Source organism: Hesperophylax consimilis, chromosome 26 (assembly GCF_061612785.1).
Source record: "Hesperophylax consimilis isolate HC1 chromosome 26, BYU_Hcon_1.0, whole genome shotgun sequence".
Classification (NCBI taxonomy): Eukaryota; Metazoa; Arthropoda; class Insecta; order Trichoptera; family Limnephilidae; genus Hesperophylax; species Hesperophylax consimilis.
Window position 1 is genome coordinate 27,603,042 of NC_142861.1, and position 21,847 is coordinate 27,624,888.

The 21,847-nt window shown below is 31.1% G+C and overlaps 1 protein-coding gene across 1 annotated transcript in view; it reads right to left on the reverse strand.

The window, feature by feature from the left end:
- Positions 1-21,847, reverse strand: part of LOC149411363 (neuroligin-4, Y-linked-like) — an 887,216-nt gene that overhangs the window by 792,694 nt on the left and 72,675 nt on the right. The gene's annotated exons all lie outside the window — the stretch shown is intronic.

The window sequence follows — 21,847 nt, forward strand, 5'->3', positions numbered from 1 at the left end:
TAAATATGAAAAATATTCTGAAATAACACTAGATGTGAACATACAGTTTATTTTATATTTATTAAGCCTTTATCAAAAATTACTTGTACCAATTAGCTTCAAATACAATCGCTTTTATTTTGTTAAATATTTAACATTAAATTCTTCAATTTATACTCAAAATATGTCTGTTAAACAAAACAAGAAAACAATTAATTACCATCACGAATTAAATGGCGCAGAATAATTTTTCTTATATAGATAATGATAATGAAATAGAAAGTAGTACAGTAAATAATTTAGAAGATTGGATAAAAAAACAAAACATAAATTCGTCTGATAATCTTGTTTGTATTCAATTAAATATTAGATCTATACAAAAATATTGGGATGTATTGCATATATATTTAATTAATTGTTTGAAGCATATTGACATTCTGATGCTATGTGAAACATCTGTACAAAATGAAAGTATGTGTATTTACAATATTCCTGGATATAATGCATATAACTACTGCAGGACTGATAAGTCAGGAGGAGGAATTATATTGTATATAAGAAACAAATTTGAATTTAGACTAAAAACATTAAAATCAATACATTTTGAAAATATATCAGGAAAGCTCATACTCCAGGACAAAACTAAAGTCAATATAATAGCTATCTATAGACCTCCTAATTTCAGTAAATCTTCATTTCTGACGGAATTATCATCATATCTTGAGACAATTAATAGTAAGGAAAATATTATCTTACTTGGAGATATAAATCTTAATTTGATTGATGAACAAGATAATATTGTAACTTCGTATGAAAACTTACTTACTAACCATTATTTAACTAAATGCATCAATGTAGTAACCAGAGAAGCTGTATCAAATGGACAAATTACTCGCACGTGTATTGACCATATATTTGTCAAATTTAGAGGCAAGAAAATAACAGCTTGCGTCTGTGAAAATAATATTGCCGATCATTTTATCACTGCTATTAATATAAAATGTCATAAACGTCAGGTAGACTTTGCAAATAAGTATATTCAAATCATCTCACAAAAGGATATTGATAGACATATCAGAGATTATAACTGGAGTAAACTTATAGAGGATAAGGATTGTATTTCATTATATGAAAAAATAAAATCTTTATTTAATAAATTTTACAAGAGTAGTTCTAAAACGATAGTGCAAAACCCGAAAACACGACCTTATGCAATAAATGAATGGGTAAGCAGTGAATTATTATGTCAAATAAATAAAAGGGATAAACAATATAAAAAATGGAAAAGTACACCAACAAACAAAATATATGAAACAGAATACAAAAAATCACGAAACCTTGTCAATAAAATTATAAATAAAGATAAAACTAACTACTATAATAATAAATTTAAAAACTGTTTTAATGATACAAAAAAAACCTGGGATGTGATAAATAATATTTTAGAAGTAAACCCAAAAACGATTGTGATGAAACAATAACACGATATATGTTAAAAGATAGAACTGAGGATTCTGTGTCAAATGATTTTGTGAATTACTTCTCGGATAGCATCAGCAACATGTTACATAAATGCAATCACAAAGCTACTAATATTGTACTGGAAGAACTGCCTCACAGTTTATTTATACCAAGAGCTACTATAACTGATATTGAAAACATTGTTAAAAAAATGAAGAACTCTAAAAGCACAGGTATTGACAATATAAGAATGTTTGATTTAAAAAGAAATATAAAAACTCTTGGGCCAATAATTACTCATTTAATCAATACGATAATAAAGCAAGCAAAAATTCCACAAGAATTTAAATGTAGCATTACTAGACCAATATTTAAAGGTGGAAAACACATTGAACTGGGAAATTATAGGCCTATTAGTATACTACCTGCGTTAGAAAAAATTCTCGAAAAATTTTTATCAAATAAATTAAATAATTACATTGAAAAATTCGCTATCATAGATCCCAATCAATATGGCTTTCAAAGAAAAAAAAATACTGAAAAATTACTGCAAGATTTTTCCAATTACATAAATAATCAATTAAATAATAAATTACATGTTATTGTGTTATTTATCGATAACTCTAAAGCTTTTGACACAATTAACTCTAAAAAACTGCTAGAAACCTTAGAAAAAATTGGAATAAGAAGAAATGTGTTAAATTTATTTAAAGATTATCTTAGAAATAGAAAAATATGTACCAAAATAAATAATACTTTTAGTAAAACAAAGAATGTATCTGCAGGAGTTCCACAAGGTTCCATATTGGGACCTACACTATATATAATTTATGTAACTATAATGAAAAAACTTTTCTCTTTTGTTAAACATTTTGTATTTGCAGATGATACGGCATTGGTCATATCACATAAAGATCTAAAAATTGCAATTGAACTCATGCAAATTGACTTTAATCAACTTTGTAAATGGTCACATGATGCAGGACTATTAATAAATGCTAAAAAAACCAAAGTTATGCATATAAGATCACCTAATGCCAGATTTCAATTCAATCCTAATATTATTTCTCATAGTTTTAATTGCATCCATAAAAATATCCCGACTAATTGTAAATGTGAAAGCTTAGAATTAGTTACAGAATATGTCTATCTTGGTGTTACAGTAGATTGCTTTTTCAAATGGGACAAACATATTAAAAAAACCTGTAAAAGACTCAGATCAATTGCTGGCAGAATGTACACATTAAATTTTTTCCTATCAATTGAAACACTTAAAATAATTTATATGTCAATGGCAGAATCTATTATAAGATATGGATTAACCATATGGGGAAATACTAGTACAACCAATCTGAAACAAGTCCAAGTTGTACAAAACGCAATTGTAAAATTACTAGTCGTCCCTAATATTTTTAAACAGAGACATAATACACCGTTGCTGTTTCAGAGTGCCAAAATTTTACCTGTTAAGGCTATACTATGGCAAAAAATCATAATTCAGTATATATTTACCCCGCAGCATAAAGAAAAATTAGAACATAAATACAGTACTAGATTCACGCGCAATGACGGGTTAATAGTTCCGAAATTTAATAATAAATACGGACAGAGAACGTTTGAATACAACATACCGAAGATATTTAATTTATTACCTGACACTATAAAGCAATGTAAATCTATGAATAAGGTTAAATATATGGTGAAAAATTGGCTATCGGAAAAAAAATATTTATTTTAATATGTATGAAATATTGTATGAAAAAATTGTTAATTCTGTAGATATAAGATGTAAATTACAACTTTAAAAAATGTATTTGAAACTAACTTTAAGCACCTGTGGACAAGCCAATTCAATCGGCTTAGCAGGACTTGTTTTTTTGATATTATGTATTAACTATTTATTCAATAAAAAAAAAATAAAAAAAAAAAAAAAACCTTCCTCAGGACAATAAACAGGTAAACTAAACTACAGTATAGAAGGAGATTGTGATAGTGTAAAGTGGTTTTAAACAAACAAAAAAAATCAAGTGTTTGCTTTCTTCGATAGTATAATGATATTTCATTACATTCCCTTAGAGCACTGTAAATTTTCTGCGGTATTCGCATAAAATAAATAACCACCTTCCTTTGTAACTCTTCGATATTATTGTTTGCGATTTCCGCAGAAATACTTGGGCAATCTTCTCGATAAATGCAATAAGAGAAGAACGCTCTATAAATTGTCTCCGCTGTGCCAATAAAATGAATCGTGAAAGTGGTCGAAAGGAACGACCCGCAGTTGCAGTCGGTTAATGTTTCAATTCTGTCCGTTTTTATTAAGGTTTAAATTTTTGTCGCAGTGCAGGAACTAATAACGGCGTTAGGGGCATATCCAATATAGTCTTGCTGCACTTTGCTGGTTTTCTTTGTGGTAGAAATTATGTTTACGGCTTGTTTTTTTACGCTGTGGTATCAATGGACATTATGGCGACTGACTACAATGTAATTCGATGGATAGTTTTTGTGTATAGTGGATTTTATATCAATGAATTCAGCTTTACGATATTATGTACTTACTAACCAACATTCACTAATTCTAGATCAAAGCTTTCATTTCATGCTTTGTTTTATTTGTGTATGATGGTTTTTTTGCTGTTCACCTGATTTCTACCTAACTTTTAAGATCAATTTACTCCTCTCCAGTGGTAGACATATAATATGGAATACCACACGGCTCTGTTTTGGCAATTTCCTTAATTTTTTCATATTTACCTCTCTTTTTTACTAGAACCTTCTTCATTGACTGATTCACTAGTTTTTAACACGCATTTTCACAATCTTCTTTAATTCAATTCTTTCTCTGTCCATTGCCTGTCAATATTAAAAATCTATGCTTCCTTTTCTAAATATTATCCATTATTTTAACATCGGCCACAACATTTAACCATTGGTAATTATTTTTGGTTCTCCTCGTTTATGGTTTTATTACACATTCTAGTCCTTACACACTAAAACCCTTTATTAATTAACCTATGTTATATTTATCAAATAACATATTTTGGTCATAGATATGCGTCTCTTAAAGTAAACATATATATTTTGGGTCTGACATTATCTTCCTAAAACGTAAAAGAATGAAAGATAAATTCTGAAAAATTTCCGGATATCTTTTATTGTCCTATTTAAAAAGTAAACAGGGAAGGGTAGGTAGTATAGGTAGGCAGGCACTTGAATCCCATTCGTATTCTGATAGAATACATTTAAATCAAAACCCTTTTCAAATGTCATATTGGTGGCAGAATGAAAAAGGTTTCAACAACAGAATAGGACGCCGTTGGGAGAATCACATAAATCTCAACATAATGAATAACAAATATATACGGATAGGAAAAATCACAATTATAAGCTAATATGAATATAAAACACCGAGTCACGTGGTGACATCGTTAGTAAAGCTTAATACTTCAGATTGATAACCACAGAGGCAAGACTTAGATAGGAATATTTGGATGGTATAGTTAGTAAATTTTATCTGCCCATCTATCCTGATGATGAACACTGTAACGCTGTCCGAAACGATTGCTAAAGAAGGAGGAAACGCAATTCGGCGTAGTAACCCAAAAATGAATCACTCCAAAACATTTTTTCTGCACGATGTACGAGTATTCTACATTTAGTTTTTGCAATAAAAAAAACATTTTTTAATGGATAAGAATTTATGAACCATTAATCACAATGACTTAATTATTGTGCATTGAAAAAAATACATGGTCCAAATAATTATTTGCTTAGCCGACCGTCGTAATATATGCGAAAATTGATTTAATATATTTTAATGTTATAACTATTTAATGTTCGAGTTATAACTTGTCACTTCGGAATTATCTCACAACACTTCAAATAAAACTCCGGGGTCAACAAAACACTTTGGACTTTATTATATTTTATAGATACAATGAGCTCCGATCACTTCTCCAGCAGGCGGTGGACATTATTCTGGACCTTGACCTTGAAGTTGCAATAATATTCATCACAGACTCAATACCTGCATTATTGACAGCCATTTTTTTTTAGTTGAATAAATACGGTAAAAACATACCATTCACAATATGTAACATCTATCGTTAACCTCTTGAAACTACTATCTAGTGCAATCTATAAGTAACCTCTTAAACTACCCTCTAGGATATCAAAGTTCGGTAGATGGTTTAAATAAAATCCAATTAATTTGGATAATAATTAATGAATTTGTATAAAACATTGATGTGGGATAATAAAGTCAAAGGTGCTTGACTCTGCCAGTGTAGAGCGAGACAGATAGATTACAGTTGTAAAAAAGGCCATGCTTTAGTTTGATTTCCCTCTCACATCTCAGCTCACAAATAGTAATCACGTATCCGTAATCTCTGCAGTCGGTTAACAATGAACGAAGTTATCAATCTCGGAGTATCATTATACGAACAATCCCGAACCGTATACTAATAGTCATATAGCCTTCAAACCATATAATAATAACTACTAAGAGCTTGTCAAATACAGCTGTAAATTTAGTTTAACAAAATTTTATAATCATTAAGTGAATCAAATTGTCATTTATCACGTACCGATATACAGTTTGCAGAATCACATATTGCTATTATATGTGATCAAAACATATAACGATACTATTATCATATTGATAACCTTCAAATCGTGCTTTAATAACTTTTGACAATATATCAGCAAAATTGGATCACTTTTTCACGATATCTCATTTTAAATGTCGAACGTCAAACGTTAAACACATCAACATCTGTCATCTCTTCTCGTCGTTTTTCGAAAAAAAAAAGTGTTTTTCAGTCCGATAAACAACTATCTATTTTCAAATCGAATTTAGTAAAATATTTTTACAGCGTTTCTTTCCTAACTTTCAATTGAAAACAACACCCCAGTAAAGTATAAGGGAATTCATATTTCTTGTTAAAACACTCCAAAATGTTTTCTTTTCTTTCTTACCCTATTCCTCTCTTATTTTCGCCCTTTATCACTCCTATTTCTTACGTCTTCTTTAATTTCTAAACTCTACCGCATAAAATAAAAAAGGGTAGGAAAGTGTTGAAATATCTTCCTGTACTGTCACGACAAAAGGAATAAGTCGTAATACGATTTTTTTTAGAAAAATGTTTATATAAATGTTTATTTCTTGAGCTTTCAAAATGAAGTCATTGATAGTTGTCATTATTGAGTTCAGTGATCTAATTTGTCTTCTGGCATTGTAAGCTATTACTTTGCATTTTTAATGAAGATTTGTACAGTTATGTTCCTGGCTTGGCGGTTTTAAGATAAAAGATTAAGATATTCGAATAATATTATGTATTTTATTGAACTTCCATTAAAGAAGTAAAATCATATTTATATATTTTATTATATTGTTATTTGGTTTTACGCCCAGCTGGACTTTTACATTGATTATGGAACAGGACAGATGGCCTCCGTGGTCTAGGGGTAAGACTCTCGACTAGCAAGCTGAAGGGTATGGGTACAAATCCCGGCGTGCGCGAGTAAATTTTATTAGATTATTTTGTTTTCATTCACAATTTACTCATTGAAAATAAAATATAGTCTTATTGCGGTACGTTCCAGAGAGGAAGATACGCTCAAGACCAACATTCATGGTTTTGACCAATTTTTTTTGACCAGATCGGAATAGTAAGGTACTTCCCCGCATTCCTTTTCCACACCTTCTTCCCCTCCCCACTATCTTCAGCTTCATATCATACCCTAATTGGGGATGCCATAGTATATCACTGGCTCCAGGCGGTTTGAAGTGTAAACTCTTGTACGGTTTCACTAAATAAAAATAATATACGTAGTGAGCTATCGAAAACTATAAACAAAATTCTTAAAGAATAATACTACATAAAAAACACAATAAAAATACAATTTGGGAGGCGGGTTTGGGTACCGCCGCCCCGGGAACAATTTACTGAATAACCAACACCTCTGGTTGTCATAGGTCTCCTCAAGTGGTTCGTTACGTCTGGTGATTTAGCAGGGGTGCCAGGTTTTATCGGGTGAGGTGCGTTCAGGATGCACCTGTCCACCGCAAGGTCTCTCTTGACCAGTTAGAGAATTTTTTATTTCAACCAGTTTTTATTTCTTTCGTCCGTCACTCCTGGACACACTGATCTCTAGATTCTTACCCGCCCCCATACCCTTTTCCTTTCCAGAACTTCTTCTCTTTCCTTTCCTTAAAAAGTCCATCATTAACAGCATCCCCAAAGATGACATAGGCCCTGTGGCGTTAATGTAAACAAAAAACAAATCACTAAAACTGCTTGACCAACGTTACTTTAATGTGTAGAATTCAACAAAATGCATGTATAGATTAAGCGTAGTTATATAAATCGAGTTAGTAAATATATCAATAGTACCCCCAAACTTGTTGCCTAGATCATTCATCCTATTGATTAGTGAGTGTGTTTGATAGTTGGTTATGTGTGTATTGCAGACAAATGTTACATTTTGTCTTGTGCTCCTAGTCGGTACATGGAATTTAATAGTGGTGACGATGGCAGGGCTATCAATTACGTTGTTAATGACTCTGTGTAATACTACATATTTCTTACACTTATTATTGTACAAATGTAATGTACATGGTTTAAATTGTATTAATTGCATAGCACTCGAACACATGCATGTGCATGAAGATGTATGTAGTGCTTAAAATATGCTTTTATTATTATTGAAAACTATTTTTCTTGGAATTAAGTAAAGTAAACGAAACATCTTCTTGTCAAATCTTACTTTTTAAACTAATGCATGTTATCCGAACACCTGGAACTAATTCCAAGATAATTATTCAGTGATTCCTTTGAAGAATTTATCGATTCGTGTTTGATGAAGTAAAGTTTCACTTATAATATTAAATTAAACATCTTTTCAATTGTACCTTAACAATTTTAGATCCTATCAAAGAAACTAAGTTTGAACCTTTACGGCACAAAACCCATGTTCAGTGAATAATAACACAAGTTTGAACTGTTGTCAGTACACCACGCCAAAAGTCCATTTTTCAAGAATTATATAATTATCATTTATAATCATTGGTTAAAAAAAATACATTTTTAGAAGTTAATAAAATTATATTTTATAGGAAAATGCTTGTTTTTAAACATTAACTCCACAAGAGAGAGCATAGGAAACTTAATTCTTATACATCGTTTAATCATTGAAAAAGAAAAATGGAAGCATGAGATTACGATGATGAGATGTCAATAGCTCAATTACAAGAAACGCTAGTCCCAGGTAAGACTAAAGGATCTGGGTTCGTATGGTCCCTTTTTAATCATCCGTCTCTTTGCTGTTTCATAATTTTGTTTTGAGTTGTTGAGAAGATCTTCTTTAATGATGAAAAAATTAAATTATTTACCCCAAGGCTCTTGTTGTGGTTGGGGATGCTGTGTGGAGTATATTTTTTATAAAATTATGTCCTACTTCTAATAAGTCGTCTTGAGCATAGGGCAATCTATCAACTCAATTTATATAGTTTTTAGCATACTATGTCAATAAGGCTATAATGGCATCTCAATTTGCTGAATTTTGTGAGTCGGAAGATATATGTAAAAGGATAGAATGACAAAGAAGAACGTCGGGAAGTGCTAAGATATTATAATCTTCTTACCAAACACAGCTTAAGCGCTTTCAACTCCATACATTTTTTTCTTTCGTACCATAACGAATTCTAACGTTCCTTAAAATGCCGTTGGAATTCTTCAATGTTGTGAACATATCTGGATATCCAGGTGATGTCGGGGAACTATTGTGTGGAGTAACACACAAAAGTAGTAATATTTTGACACATTTTCCTATGCCATCTCATTACATTTCGTAATCGGTTTTGATACCATTATAGTAAAACTTTATAAATACCGGGAAACATTGTGGAGTAATACACAAAAGTAGGAATATGTTGACAAATTTTCATCCACTATTATAAATATGTCCAGACTCTAAAAGCATTGCCCGATTACGCCCCATCATGAACAAATGTTCCTATATAGAAAAGGGATTTTCTTACAAATAAGAATAGAGAAGTCTAGGCTTGTCATTAGATCTTTGGCAGATTGGGAAAATTTTTAAATATTTCCAACTTCTTGTGCAAAATTTTATCAATCTCGAAATAAAACTGTAGATTTTTAAATAAATAAAAAAACACCAACTTCTTTATATAAATAGATAGATGGATAGATATCCACAACTGTTTTAAGTGACGTTTAGAAACGTTTAGAAAAAAATAACAAAATACTATAACAAATGGTAATTTTAAATAAGCTACACACCATCAGGCTTTACAATATTTTTTAATTATTTTTTTAATATGAGTTTAGGACACATGGAGTCATACATGCGAATAAATTTTACAATAAGTATGTTGAAGAAAATTTAAAAAAAGTTATGATCCATTTAGAATATTTTTTTGGTTACAGATTAGGATGCAAGTTATAAGTAAAAGAATAGACGAACAATAGGGAAATAATTGTTTTATTTAAGTAAATTTTAAGGGTAATTCGATTTTAAACGTTTGAAGGGTACAGTGGAAAATATTAATACCTCTTAGGATATTGTAAGATTTGCAGATACGTCCGAGTTAAGCATAAGGCATCCGATCTGGTATTGCAATCAGGGTAATGAAATGCAATCCTTTCTAATAGAGTTTGTGAGTCAATAAGGAATTTCACGATCTTATACAGAAACAGTACGTCACAATTTTATTTTATAAAGAGTAATAGGATTTCACTGGTGGTTTTCAAAGAGATACGACGGGTGTTTCCATTTTTTAATATAAGTTTGGTATTGAAAATTCCAAATGACACATGGAAATTCGAGATGAGATCTGACATATTATTTCATGTATAGTAGTTCAAGTGTAAAAGGTTTATTGAATAGTTTTGTGATCCGTAGAATTGAAGCCTACTTTTTTGTAGGCTTTTTCTAAGATGCGTTCAATTGGATCTTAAAATAAGAATTTAGTGACAAGTAACACTCCAAGGTCTTGGATTATTTCTACTCGTTCAAGAGAAATGTTGTTCAGGTGGTGAGAATGGATTATTGGGAGATTTTTACGTGAAAATATTATCCCATTACATTTATTTATGTTTATTTATATCTTCTAGTAATTTTTTAAAATCATTTAATGAGCTTATACATTTGTAATAAACAGTATTTATACATTTATGTTTTACAGTATAAGGAAATGATTATATCATTGACTAATAAAATAACGACAAAAAGATTAAGACTAAATTAAAAATACATAAGATTATCATATAAACAGTTCTGAAGTGCAACTACTTAAAGACACATTAAGGACGGGTTGTTTCGGAGAATTTGAACAATTTTTCTAATTTCAAAGGTCATTTTCAAGTTCTGTGAAAGTTCTTTTCAAGTTCTGTTATGATTTCAGTTATGTTAATTAACTTGCCTATAACGATATAATAACAAAACTTGAATAGGACATTCAAAGAACTCGCAAAAATGAACATTGTAATTTGATTAATCGTTCAAATTCTCCGAAACAACCCGTCCTAAGTGGTTTTTTGAAATATTTTCAAGTTTATTTTTAAATGTGGAGTGCTTATAAATAATCATAATTAGAGAAAGTGATGCTATTCTGTTTAAACTATTGTTATTCGATTGTGCTATGATTCTGCTATTCAAACTTATTTTTTTCAATTCAAACTGAAAGCAGAATAGGTAAAAAGAAGGAATTGTGGTGAAAAAAAAAATCAATAAAATAATAATTTTTCTGATGTTGAATTTACTGAGGTTCGTGTGAAACAAGTCAATGTCTCATCATAATCTTATAAACGCGCTTCAGTTTCTTTTTATATATGTATTTGCAGGATAGTTATTGAAAAAAAACTTTATTTTGTTTTTTTTTTAAAGTAATTTCACTTTCTAAAACATTAATTGATAACTTTTACTCGGTAAACTCTTGTTTTTCTGATGTTAACACAGTACAAAATTTTTTTTTCACATATCTATAAATGTAATATGTAAAATTCTGTTTTAAATTCTTATTAAGTAAGATAAATGTTAAAGAGAACCAGCAGAGAAGCAACCGTGTGGCAGCTTTGCTGGACTACCACTATTTTTAATTTAAATTGTATTATGACATGCAATATTATCAAATAAATAAAAAGAAAAGATTATTAAAATTGCTTTTAGGAATATAAAATGTGTCCCGAGATTGAGTAACTCTTTATATTTTTTTTTTTATTTTTTTTTTTATTTTTTTTTTTTTTCGTAGAAAGCAATCACTTTGTGGTTTAACATTTTAATGAAATAAAAACAATATTTTTTGTTTAAAACCACGAATTTTTATTAATTTTAAGACCGACCGGTTTCGCTACACTCGAGCATCGTCAGGTGACACACTTAGTCATGCAGGAATTTATTAATTAAATTGTAACAATTGTCCAGCGTTTTATATCGGGAAGACAACGCGCAATGTCAACATTAGGATTAAAGAACATCTTAGATGCCTAAATAGCAATGGCTTTTCAGAGTTTGCCAATCATCTTATTGAAAAAGATCATACCTTCAATAAAAGCACCAGTGCTAAGATTCTCCATAGAAAAGACCATAGTAACAAATTGAATAACCTAGAAGCACTAGAAATTAAGAAAGCCATTAAAACCAAAAGTTTAATTCTGAATTCAATTAGATTTGTCAAAAAGCCCAATACTGGGAATATTCCCTGTAAACTGTAAAATTCCCAGTATCCCTTAATCACCTTACAATTATTAATGCCTGTTCTCTATTATTATAATATTTATATACACTAATTGTTTTCTTTTAATATATTGTTGTTTCATTTTGGTTTTACTTTCTATCTCCCTCTGTATGTATATATAATGACACATTTTGTATTATTGACTAGTTTAATTTTGTACCCTGACGATGCTCGAGTGTAGCGAAACCGGTCGGTCTTAAAATTAATAAAAATTCGTGGTTTTAAACAAAAAATATTGTTTTTATTTCATCTTTATATTTTCATATCGTCAGCTTAAAAAAACAGGATGACTGACGATGAATGTTTGATGTCATTGAAAGACCTCTTCACCAAGAAAATGTTATATTCAAAATATGAACACAAAATAAAACATAAAATTGGTCCAATAAAATGATGATGGCTAAATCCGGTCACCTAGTAGGTACTAGGGATTGTGACCAATTGAGATTGGAAGAAAAGGGTTCGAAATGAAAAGACATCAGTCAAAACTGTAAAAGGAAAGTGGGTAACTAGGATTTAAAATATCCCAAATAGAATTTAGTCAATGGGCACTCAACCGTCCGATGCTATAAATTCATTCTGAAATATAGGGCTCGTCAATCCGATCAAATTAAAATTCCACCCTTATTGGACAGTGATTGAGAAAGGTAATTAATGACACTTGCCCTTATTGAAGCCGGGGATGGACCGCTATTTTTCATCGTTCGTTCCTCAATACCGTGTTAACTTTGAATTTGATTGAATCTTTTATTTATTAATTGGTCCTGTTTTATAAATTAAATTCCGTTAATTATAATGGTAGGATTTTTAAAGCTGAGAAAAGATGAAAACATTTACCTTTCAAAGGTTAATAAAATTTAAAAAATTACGACATCCATCCAATGAAATTACAAAAATACAAGATACTTTATACTTAAAATAATTTAACAAAAAATGCAACACCGCTTATGAATTATGTCCACAGGACCTACTTTTATTAATTCATCTAAGCAGCTGCCAAACATTTTAACAATAGAAATACATATAACACCCCCATACACACAAGCCCTGCTTATTTATGGGGGTACATCGAATACTTATATTATGTAATTAATAACCTACTATATTGTGTAATTATATTATGTAATTGTTATATTATGTAATTCGTGTATCTTTTTTTTACTAATAAAAAAAACTAAAAAAAAAATATATATATATTTTTGATTCCTATTTTATCGCTCGTCTATACCTATCACTTCCAATTTTAAAACTGAATGTCAATTGAACATGAATAATTTTTCGCACTACGCAGAAATACATTTTCAAATAACGCACCGATTTATCGACAAACGAAATAAGAATGTTTAATTAAGCTCCGTTTTAAGCGTATGGAAAATTAGTATTTAATTTATTACGAAGTGCTTAGTTAGCAAACGAAGAAATGGAACGTTATCTTATCTTAGATGGGACCTACATATCAAAGGTATCAAGGAAAAACTTATATATTTCTTTAAAAATCGGAGAAATGTGGTAAATAAAAAGGATATGAAAAAAATCTATTACGCTTTATGTCACTCTCGGATTGAATATGGAATTATAGGATGGGGATTTGCTTTATCTAAGTATGTATATAAATAACCTAAACACAATTTCAAAAGGAATCATAAAGACCATACTAAAACTACTCATAAAAACGCCTTCGATTGAAATTTTCAATAGTTTTGATGTACCAAATATATGCTTAAAACATACAATTGAAACTTTTCAAAAATACTGAATCCTCAATAATACCGCGTATTCATCAAACAAGGTCAAATCACAATGATAAAAAATATTCTAGGTCATAAAACCATTTTAGAACAAAAAAATTATATTTATTTTGCGACGAAACTCCACAACATCCTTCCCCTGATATAAAATGAATAGAAAATTTGAATGATTACAAATCAAGAATCGAAATCTGGCTGAAAAAGATTAATGAAAGAACTTTGAAAATAACATTTAAAACCACATAGAAAAGTAATATGAAACAGAACTGAATAACTTTAGTCCGCCTCAGCACAGGTCACCCTAGTGAGGAGGACTAAGAAATACAATTTACTATACATATTTTTAGTATCATTTTTTGTATAGACGTAACTCGTCTATGTTTTAGCACTGACTTTTTAATTAATTTACATTCCAACTTTTGATAAAACCCGACTCAAGTATTGATGACCTTTATTCTCCAACTTACACTCTTTTATTCAATTTTTCATTACACTTCTGTCTTTTTTTTCTGCGGGTCATTTCCAAATCTATCTGAAAGCCCTGCACTCTTTTTGTTTTTTTTTAATGGAATATTTTTTCAGTTTTGAATTTTTAATATCAAACTTAAGAATAATAAAAAAGCTAATATCAACACAAATGCCTAAAAGCAAACTAAATGACGATATTTTACAAACATAGTTTCTGTAAATTGAAATTTTATTTCGTTAGAAACCAAACAGTGAAAATATATCCTTGTTGCGAAAAAGATAGATGGAAATCCTTTCTTAACCTTATACAATCTTTCACTGTCATTTATTTTAAGATCCTCCAATGAGATAAATTCTAAGGATTTATGAAAATTTAATCCATATGTGTAATTAACTTTTCATATACATTTGTAAACATTACATGAACTATGTTATTTTATCTTGTTTTGTAGGATATTTCTTGATTCTCAGAATTTTTTTAATCTTCCTTTCTCAAAAGGTTGTATTCAAACCCTTCTGCTCCTTGATAACCCTCTTCGAGCAGTATCTCCAAAGATAACGTAGTACTTAATGCCTGCTTAAAGATTTTTTGTGAAATCAGATGAAATAAGATTCCGATGTATCAATTTCCTTCGAGTTCATCGAAATAAAAATGCGTAATCATTTAATTTGAGAAACCACCATGAATGAAGGGAGGGGGGTTAAGTCGGTGTTTAAAACTAGCCAGATCTAGGGAATCATCAAAAGGGGAAGCCAAAAGAACCTTGTCCCCGAATACAGGATGTTACGCCACGATAAACATAATTTTATAAGGTTATTTGATTTAAAATTAGAATACATAGAAGTATCATCAAAAACAGGTGTTTTTTATTGTTTTGTAAGATACCTATATAATACTTAATAATAATAAATAATCTTAATAAAATTTAACAATAAATGGTAAACAGACCACAGCCTCCCGACACAACGAATGGAAATAAAAAACAATCATTATTCATATTCTCTGTGTAAGATTAATATTGTTGTTCACAGAATTGGATTTCCAAAAGTAACTAAATTATTAAAGAAACTAAGTAAACAATAAAACAGATGCTGACCTTGAACGCGATGATATTCATACATACAATAATAAACCACCAAATTTATAGAGACAAATATATTTGTTTAGGAAGAATGCTGCGTTTTTTTTTTTTCATTTTGAGACCGAATGTCTAACATGTAAACACCATAAACACCAGTGTGCAAAAGAAAAAAATGGTTGTAAATATATCTAGCTTTGATGAAGTGCGCAAAATCAACCCCTAGTTGTGTATCTTACGAAGAAAACATCAAATAATCTTAAAGCTTTTTGATGGAAAGAACTAATTTTACGATTCAATATTAAAAAAAAACTGGCCAGGACAAATGGTTGAGTGTACCTAATAATTTATTGCTAGTTTATTTCGACTTTGTCCTTTTGAACACAGACATACTTGAAATGATAACAAATTTTATTGAACACACAACTTATATTATAAATCACGTACCTACCTAATATAAATTAATAATATTTTACGAAGTTCATTTAATATTTATTTTATTTGAATTAATAATGGTTAATAAAGTTTTTAAACAAAAGCTTTGTTTCCCATCAAAATCAACACCATAATTCTATGAAAAAACTATTTAACTTTGCACAGTTTCTCTTAGGACGAGTTGTTTCACAGAATTTGAACTCTTCATCAATTTTCAAAGTTCATTTTCAAGTTCTGTGAAGGTTTTTTCCAAGTTCTGTTTTCATTTCAGTTTTGTGAAACAATGACATAATAATGATGACATAATAATAGAACATTAATAGAACCTTCACCTAACTTAAAAAAACGGACTACATTAAATGCAATGAAATGTTATCACTTAATAACTGGGATATTCTTAATACCCTGAATTGTAATGACTCCCCACTACATTTTTATAACGTATTATGGCCATCAATTGAAAAACACACTCCGCGCTTAAAAAAACAGTAATGAAAAGTTTCCAAGTTGGTTTAACAGTGTTTTGATCCACCAACTCAGAGAAAAAGAAAGTTTAGAAAGAAATGGAAAAAATACAAAAAACAATGTGACCATGACAGTTTTTCCATCTTGAGGGCTACAGTAAAAGTATCCATACGTACTTGCCTTAAAGCCTATATGGATTGAATTGAAAATTCTCTCCCTAACACTATCAAAAATCTGTCAACCCTCATTAATTCGAAAAGAGTTTCTAATTCTCTCCCCGAAATCATGCATCTCCATTCTCCGTGACAAATCAGCAACTAATGGTGAAGAAACATACGAACTCTAATCTACTTACTTCTCTTCTGTATTTGGCTCACCATCTAAATATATAAGTGACTCTAAACTTTCTTCCCCACTCTATAATTATCCACTGTCTCATATAAAATCAGTTTTGTGAAGCATCTCGTCAGTAATGACATAATAATAGAACATTAATAGAACCTTCACAGAACTTGAAATTCAACTTTGAAATATGATGAATTGTTCAAATTCTGTGAAACAACCCGTCCTTATTAATATAGATTTAAACGAGCATTCTATGGCAAATACGATGTGATTTTGTCAGAAATTATTAGGCTTTAAAATAAAATAAAGGGGAATAAATCGTTTTCAGGGGATTAGACATTTTTTGCATAAGCTTTCTCGTTAAAGTACCACGGTTGCTGTAGTATTGAAATATTTTCAATAAATCGAGATGTTTTCTATTTGAAGTCAGGTATTTGAATTTAATGAGATGAAAACAAGAAGCACAATAAGAAAAGTGAGTTCAAATAACTTAAAAGACTATTTGAGTTCAGTCACTGAAAGAAACGGAGAAATCGCAATCGAAGTGAAAAAAGTTCTAACAGTGAATCGTCATTATTCGAATCCTGAAGGATTGAAAAAAGTTTTCTGAGTTGAATGCTTTCCCGGTAGATATCAATTTATTATACGAAGAAAAAATACTGAACCTAATTCATCTAAGCACTGCGCGGAACTAATAGATTATTTCAAGCAACTTTTATTTAAGCAATGATTTAGTTCAACACATTGTTAAAGAAACCAATAGATAAGAGGAACGATTTATCAATCCGTTTTCTTTGAGAATATCTATTACTAAAAAGAGCTTACATCGTTTCAAAATGTAAACCATGGATCTTTTACAACTTACAAGACGTATTATTTTTTATCGAAAAATTATTTTATTTCGGTAAGAATCTAATATTTTTTTAATAGTTCGATGATTTTATTTACTTGTTGACAGTTTTATTTAATTTATTTTCGGACTTCTAACATGGAAATGAATGAATTTTGATGATTCTTTAAACATTTAGCATAACTTGACATATTTGGGAAGATAAAATTAAACTTCCCGTTTCCAACACCAAAAACTCTCTTCAAATCCAAAAATGACACTCCAGCGTTATAGTCAAATTTTAGTGGTTTACATATTTCTCATTTGAAAGGGAATTGAAAAAATGGCCTCTTTCAAATTGCCCATTAGATTTAACATTTGCATTTCTTTTTATTTTATATGAATACCGTACAAGATTCCCAACTGCCAGTGAGACTACTGCATCTCCAATTGAAAGAGGTCGTAAAATTGAAGGTAGTGGGAATGGGAAGGAGATTATAAGATGAAGGTAGGGAAGCACCTGGCTATTCAGATATGGTCACAAAATATGGCTAAATCCATTTCAAGCAACGTTTTGATTCTGAATGGTGGACTTTCCTGGGCGAAATTAAATTAATCCACCACTCTGTAACGTGCCACAAATATAGTAGATATTATTTTAAATTAATAAATTCTGAAATAATTCAAATAAATCAAATACTTTTTAGTTTAACCCGCAACCTCCGGATTCATAGCTGAGGATCGTAACCACTCAACCACAGAGGTCGTCAAATGAATATGTTATAAATGAATGCTTTTCGGAAATAATAAACGCTATTGGTTTGTTTTACGCGTAATGTCATATTAATTAAATAAGCTAGGTAACTTAAGTTATCAGCTTAGTTACGGAAAATTTAATCTTTAGAGGATTCTGAAATACCATTGTACTCGTATATTGTAGAAAAATCTAAATCGTAATATATTATACTATAATGGTTCGTTTGTTATAATCGCAACAATATCAAGGGCGCTGTACAAATGCATTTATTATTTAATACATATATTTGTATTAATTTGTATTATTAATCACCTCGAGGTAATTTTTCACGAAAACAGCACCATATAAATTAGCCAAATATTATTTATTTAATCAGTATTGACGTGTTTCATAAACATTAAGAAGAAAATAAACACGAAATTTAGATTAATTAACCACCTCAAAGTGCTAAAATGTATTCAATAGTCAAATATAATATCTAAAGTGTTTTGGCTTACGAAACTACCCCTGTATATGGCCTCCAGCGCCTACTTGGTTGGGGTTGTAATGTAATGTTGGCGGCGCGGGTAATACAGGAAAAAGGATTTTGGTTTAACGGGAGTGTGGGTTGGGTGAGGATGGGGTTGTCTGTTCCATCAAAGGAAACGGTTGATAGGAAGGGTATAGTGTACGGTGATACCTTCTTTGCCCGAATAAAGGTACACGAAAAAATAAGAGCTAAAGAAGCTACAGGCTGGGAGGAAGTTTGTAGGCGCATTACATTAGAAAAGATTTTATATTTTATTGAAACACAATTTAAAACCATTTCGATTGTCATGTACTCATGATGAACCTTCATATCCTTTACTTATAACCAATTTATAACTTATTTTTTATTGAACCATAGGTGCCTTACTCATAAAAGTGTTTTAAAATTTACACAACTAATAAACAATTGACGTATCGTAAATCCACTCGGCGTCACAAAATTTCAAAATCTTATGAGGCAATAAAGCGATCGTCTTTTTCGTATTTGCATCATCGTTGACCTGATCTACGCCTCCGGATAATGCCACCAATCTCTTGAAACCGTTAAAAAACCGTCGAATGACAAAACGGCTTAAGAATAGTTGCTGAGCAACATCACACTGTCGCATCCCTGATTGCAGTAGTGCCACCACTTGAGCGGCTTCGTCAATAGTGGTGTCCATTTTAAGGAGTTGCTTTCTACCGCTAATTATTCATGTATGTCCTTTTCAACGTTTCCGTAGTGAATGACCTACATTTTACTTAAACTTGTGATGTTTTGAATATCCACAAAAACAAACGATAAATAATAAACGAACGTGCTCAAAAAAATTTTTTGTTTAGACAACGACGGAAGATTTATGGACAGACAGGCCTGGAGTAAACAGATTCCCACGGGAAAGGAGAGACCGGAGGGACAGTCGAGTTTTGAACTTGGGTGCATTGACAGCCCCGAGAAATGGATACAAATCAGAAGTGTTGTTTGAAATTACAGTTAATTATTGAATTCAAATGGTATTAGAGAATATTGTGGAATATTGAATTAAAGTGAAAGATTATTGATCCGGTGTTTGTGTGAAGTGAAAGTGGTTCGACTCAGTGGGAAAACAATTAATAATAATGACAATAATAATAATTGGATAATTTGTAGAGCGCCGTTTTGTAAAAACCCACCTCAGGGGCGCCAGGTGTTGTGCAATCGCGATTGTGTTATAAAGTTGTGTTGATTTAAACGTGATTTCGTATACAGTTCGAACTAGATTGCTTGTCTTAAAAACATGAAAATAATAAAATAATGATTGCGTTTTTAAAACAGAGTGAATGTACTTAAAGGCAGGAAGTGTTTAATCGGGCTAAGTTATTGATTTGGCGAGATGGCATTCTATCCACGGAGACCGAAAACCAGAGAATCAAATAGATTATTAACTGTGGGTTCGAATTCTAACAGATTAGGGAGGTACAATTTTATTTACAGGAATATTTAATTACCCTTTTATAAGCGTAGGGAGGAGGTCGAAAATTAAAGTGATTTAGCTATATAGTGTAACCAGGTAAGCTTCACGCTGAGAATGAGAGGTGCCTAACTGGGTGAGTTTTTTATATTATTTATTAAATTTCAGAGGACCTTTTTAAAAGACGGATACAACCGAGGTACAGGAACTAAGTTTACGACACCTGCCGCCCAAAAAATGTTATCATTAACAGGGATGTGCTAGGCGAACCGTCAATCAGCTGTGAGCGAGAGACGAGTCAACGACCTTTTCATATATAGGACAAGACGCAGGTACAGTCAGTCAAAGGGGGAAGTTTTGCTAGCGTATGCCGTCCCAAATTGAAAGCGATCGGATGCAACCAGACGGAACAAAATGAATACTTTTCTTCTGTTATTTGACTTTCTAATTTAATACTTTTCATCTATTGTTTGACTTTCTAAGTTACGAATTGGGATGCACAAAAACAAATCTAAAGTCAAAAGAGGGAGATGGTAATCTCCGAAATAAAACTACCAACCGAACAACTTTTCTCAACAGGTACCTTTCGAGAGGTAGGCAGCCTCTTTAAATTAAATGCAAAAATCAAACCAATTATCCGGTTATACCTACCTGAGAGGATAGGTATTCAGTAGGAGTTACCCATACCTAATACACGAGGATGCTAGTAACCTCATAAAATAATTACTAGAACCGAATATTAAAATACAGACAGTCCTCATCCTAAATTTGGCATTTCGAGTAGACCTTACATATATCTCACATGATAATTGGCTGAATGGGTAGGCACACAACCTATCGTTAAAAAGCGGGCTAAATGTCGACAAGATCGTCGTGTGTTATCTATGTATTGACCTAGAAAGGGATGTAAATCCCCGACGGCGTGGGAGTTACAACGTTTTCTGGAGGTGGCACGTAACTTAGGACCTTGCGTGTCACATTTTCGCGACTAGATTCGTGACAAGGGATGTCATGGTTTTCCCCTTCTACACTCAGTAAAGTAGATTTTCCTGGAGGTGTTTGAGATTGGGGCAATTCTGAAATTGGTGATGAGACCTGGTTTTCTTTATTCTGGCGTGAAGGTTGCCGATTTGGAACAAGGGGAGACCCGGCCGGTTGTGATATCCAGACACGCAGATATCGATTGCCTTGCTCAAATTATCATCCATCAGTTTTGTTTGGTAAGAGGAGGAGTCAATCTTAGCTTGAAAAAAAATTCATTTCCTTTCCTCTCCTTCCCCTCCCAAAATATATACATGGATGGCGCCGACAACTAACACCATAAACTTATTGTATGTATATCACATATATAAAATCTAACACTTTATTATATTCACATTACCCTACGATAGGTAGAATCGAGTAGCTAGTGGGGGGGGAGCAGGCGACTTAGAAGATAAGGTTTATAAAATGGTTTTAAAACACAGCGGTAATGGATTCAACTCACTCTATCTCAAAAGAACCAAGGGATACCACACATACATAAATAACTAGGTTTCTAAACCGAGAAACAAAAACCCAACACAAC